General features: G+C 45.7%; 1 pseudogene across 1 annotated transcript; it reads left to right on the top strand.

Moving 5' to 3' along the window:
- Nucleotides 1-1,159: 1,159 nt before the first annotated feature.
- On the top strand, nucleotides 1,160-3,209 carry LOC308434372 (nicotinate-nucleotide pyrophosphorylase [carboxylating]-like; annotated as a pseudogene). The gene is made up of 2 exons: nucleotides 1,160-1,294; nucleotides 2,188-3,209. The product of its transcript is annotated as a nicotinate-nucleotide pyrophosphorylase [carboxylating]-like (transcript).
- Nucleotides 3,210-4,519: the final 1,310 nt, after the last annotated feature.

The raw sequence follows: 4,519 nt of genomic DNA, 5'->3' as shown, positions 1-4,519 counted from the left end.
GTGTGAGTGTGTGTGTGAGTGTGTGTGTGTGTGTGAGTGTGTGTGTGAGTGTGTTTGAGTGTGTGTGAGTGTGTGTGTGTGTGAGTGTGTGTGAGTTTGTGTGTGTGTGTGAGTGTGTGTATGTGTGTGTGTGAGTGTGTATATGAGTGTGAGTGTGTGTATGTGTGTGTGTGAGTGTGTGTGAGTGTGTGTGAGTGTGTGTGAGTGTGTGTTTGTGGCTCCTAATAGGGGATGATGCATACAGATTGCACTCAATTGTGATGTTACCTATATGCTTCAGTCTAGAGCCACTCCACACCCAGATTCCCCTGCGTGGGGATGGAACTGGGGTTCTGGTGCATGCTAGGTGAGGTCTGTGCTTGACCAGCCTTCCCAGACTCTGCTTCCCTCTTATGGATACTGACACGTTGATGTGACATCTTTGTTTCCTGGCGAGGCTGCTTTTCTATGCTCCTACATCCTGTTTACTGTAAAAGGAATATTTGCTCTTTGGGATGTTAGGTTCCAGTTGACTATTTTGGGAGTGACTGGAGAGTGGAGCCACCTGCTTGGGAATAGTTTGTCAGGTCCCCTCCCAGGATGTTCATGATTTCTAGTGCTCCCTGTGTGATCATGAGAACACTGCTCTGAAGCAGAAGTGGTTCCGCTGGGTTCTCAAAGCTCCCCACCCCCACCAGCTGTCTCTGTAGGAATGCGTTTCCACCAACCAGAAGCTCAAGTGTCACAACAACCATTCTACTTTACTCTATAAGTTTAAATTTAAACACACACAGACACACACAGACACACAAACACACACAGAAACACATACACAGATACACACAGACACACACAGACACACACAGACACACACACACACACACACAGAGTTTTCAAAATTCCTCGAATAGCTAAGGATACCCTCGATTTTGGAATAAGACTGCCTGAAATAAACAACCGCTAATGAGCAACAGAAACACCATATCAAATCAAGCTGCTTTAACTGATGATCTTTTTTTTTTTTACCCCTTCAAGTATGAGCTCAAAGTTCTTTTAAAACTTCCACGTTCTGATAAATTCAAAGATCAGCATAGTTCATTCATGCCGTGGAGCTTTGATGGTTTTGCTGTGTCAGCATCCGGGGACTCTCACACAGCCTCTTTTCTGGGGCTCTCGAGACATGGAAGACAAGTGTGCCTTTGTGTGCTTTGCCGTGCCTCCCACACTGTGCTTTCTGCCAATCAAAACTGACCAGTCATGCTGTGCCAGGCTCCTGCATCAGTCTCTGGGCATCTGCCAGTTGCTAAACCAGGCAGTAGGATTAGTGCTGTGCAGATACACATCCTACTCAGTTGAAATTCTGGCAAAAATATGATGTTGTAATGGTTCTTTGGAAAGGCACTTAAATGTTCCATTCAAACTTTGGTCTCTGGATACATCAACTTTTTGATATTTTTATAAAAACAACAGCAATAATTTATGTAATTTAAGGAAAGATTTAAATGAATGTCTTTATATTTGACTGTGAGCATTTGCTGTGGATATTATTGGGTAATTGGACATCTCTACCCTAATTAATGGAGTATGCACCCACCTCTTTGGCATTTTATTGATGTTTCAACATGGAATCTAGAATTAGGTAATGCTCTCCCTGACATTATACTTGGACATTGTTATGTACTTAAAGTAAGTGGGGAGTGTGGAATGATCATGACAGTATTTAACTGAGTGGATATAAGGCTCAGGATGACTCCTTGGACAGCTTTTGCAGTTAAGTGAATGGACTCTCGCATTATTGTAAAAAAAGAAATTGAGAGCTCAAAATATTAGGAAGGTAGACAAAGAGGCAGAAATAGAAAGTGACTTCTTTCCCAGTGTTATTAGCAATCTGCTTTCCTTTTCAGAACTGCCTCTGGGTGGAAAGGATTAGATAGTATGTGTTCTCCAAGCTGTTATATAAAATTTTTATTTTTTTCCACGAGTTCTTAAGCAAGAAGCCAAAAACAGTGTTTTTTTTTTTTTTTTTTTTTTTTTTGTTTTTTCCTGCGTCTAAGTGCACTTCGCGGTCTTCAGAAGCCTATTTCATGGTCTGCTAGATTCTAGCGGCGATGGTTGGTAATGAGATAATATTTATTTATATGGAAAATAAATTTACAACAGAGTGCAAAAAGCATGTAAGCAAGCATTACCTGCTTTAAAAATCCACAGCGAAGAACTTTCGATCTAAACAGAGGTGTGGACACACTGACTGTCCACGTCACCATAGACCCTGAAGGCCTGCAGCTCCTGTTGCCCCATGCAAGCCTGGAATCCCTGGTCAAGGGCTGGTTGCTAAGAGGACTGCCCTGGTCTCAATTTCGCATCCTTGGTTACCGGGTGTGGGGGGCCCTCGCAGGCTGTGCTGTGGGCCAAATCCCCCGGGGTTCTGGCTGGGCGACCTTTCTTTGGTGCCATCTTCACTTAACTGCCAAGTGTCCTGGTTCCTCCCGGAGGGATCGAAGCTGGCACCTATGGTCAAGGTGGCAGAGGTCAGGGGACCTGCCCATCACCTGCTGCTGGGGGGAACCGGTGGCTCTTACCACCCTGGTCCGCTGCAGTGGGATTGCCAGCACTACAGCTGTGGAGGTGGCCAGGAGCACCGGCTGGGCTGGACACGTGGCGGGCACGAGGAAGACCACGCCAGGGTTCCGACTGGTAGAGAAGTATGGGTTCCTAGTAGGTGGGGCCACATGCCACCACTACCACCTGGGAGGCCTGGTGATGGTAAAAGACAACCGAGTGGAGGCAGCGGGCAGCACGGAAAAGGCAGCGTTGAAGGCCCAGGCAGCGGGTTTCCCCCTGAAGGTAGAGGTGGAAATGTAGCAGCCTGAAGGAGGCCTTGCAGGCACAGAGGCTGGGGCTGACCTGGTAATGCTGGGCAACTTCAAGCCCGAGGAGCTGTACCACAGAGCCTGCACTCAAAGCCAATTTCCCCCGCATGTCAGTGGAAACCAGTGGGGGCGTCCCACTGGACAACCTTCCCCAGTTCTCACATTGGTGTCATCTCGTTGGGGATGCTGACCCAAGCTGTTCCAGCCCTGGACTTTTCCCTCAAACTGTTTTCTGAATATGATACTCCAGTGCCTCATGCTTCCAGTCCTAAAGCAGAAGATGCCTCCAGAATGTATTATTGCAGCTTGTTGGGTCCCTTGGGTCACGAGTCTTTAGGTTCAGAGGCCAACAGGACATAGCTAGCATTTACCAAGGCTTCCCACTAGCTCTGCCATCTCCAGCTTGTGTGACTCACCAGGGCTGCCTTTGGGTTTGCTTGCCTCAGTTTTCTCATCTGTGAAATAGGTCTAATAAATGTTCAACCTTACTGGGCTGTTGATGATAACTGAACAAACAAAAACAAACAAAAATTTCACAGTGAAACCATAGGAATGTGTCCTGTTTCTCCAGGAAAACACCTTCTCTATTTATACACAAAAACCCCTCATGCACATGCCTAGGAACATTCACACACACACACACACACACACACACACACACACACATACACACACACACACACACACACACACACACACACACACACTTTGAAATGGTATGGTGGCTGTTTCTTGCCATCTAACAAATGCTGCAGAAATCTTACACTATCTTCAAAATGCTGTTCTCTTGAAATCAATTGATAGCAACTGTTAATTTTAGGCTTTCTTAAAATTGAGTGATTTCCAGTTTTCCCTAACAAGGAACAGTGAAAGGAACTTCTGGGGTGTCTTCTGGTGACCTTGACAGCTGATGTGTTCATCACATTTCAGACTGACAGCGTTCAGCAGGCTTCTGGCAGGAGCACCGCCGTAAATTGTGGCTGGGTTACAGGAGACAGCTTACTTCCTCACAGAAACACCAGTATTCCCGGGTTCTTGTTGATGTTGGGGCTGTAGACTCGAAAACCACATTCAGTCTGCCATGTCTTGGAAGCATCGCCAGCGTTGTCAGAACTTAATGTGATTTATAAACATGCTCTGCTCCAAAACACACATTGGGTTGATACCTTGACTCTGACACCATGACAAGTTTTTGTGACGAAGTCGGCTGTGTTGGGACCACGGGAAGTAAAGCTTCGTCTGCGGTTGGGCTTAAGTCTCCACAAGGCTTCTCCATGCTTTGTCTAAATAATGGTAGACATTATTTAGCAAAATGTGAGGCCTTTTTTTTTTTTTTGTCCTTTACTTGCCTTCAGCCAGTGCCTCCTCTTTCTCTTTTCCTCTCAACTTTGCAGGAACAGAGGAGGCCCTGGTAACATCTACCGACTGAACGCCTTTTGTGGAGCGTCTGTGTGGAGTTTAAATGGCAAAGCTGCTTTGTTTTTTCTCACAGGTTCTTTCTGTTTGCTTTAATAATTACCAACATTTAAAAACATGTTTTCCTATGTGTGTCCCTTGAAATACAAGAAGTACCACCAACATTCAGGTTTTTCCTCAGGCGAAGCTGGAGATGGCCTGATTCTTACAAACAAGTCCTGGGTGTCTTCTGTAGTTAATGGGGTTTTTACTCC

The sequence above is a fragment of the Micromys minutus genome (assembly GCF_963924665.1).
Source record: "Micromys minutus genome assembly, chromosome: 21".
Taxonomy (NCBI): Eukaryota; Metazoa; Chordata; class Mammalia; order Rodentia; family Muridae; genus Micromys; species Micromys minutus.
The sequence above is the reverse complement of the archived record's forward strand: the minus strand, read 5'-3'. Positions and strand labels throughout refer to the sequence as shown.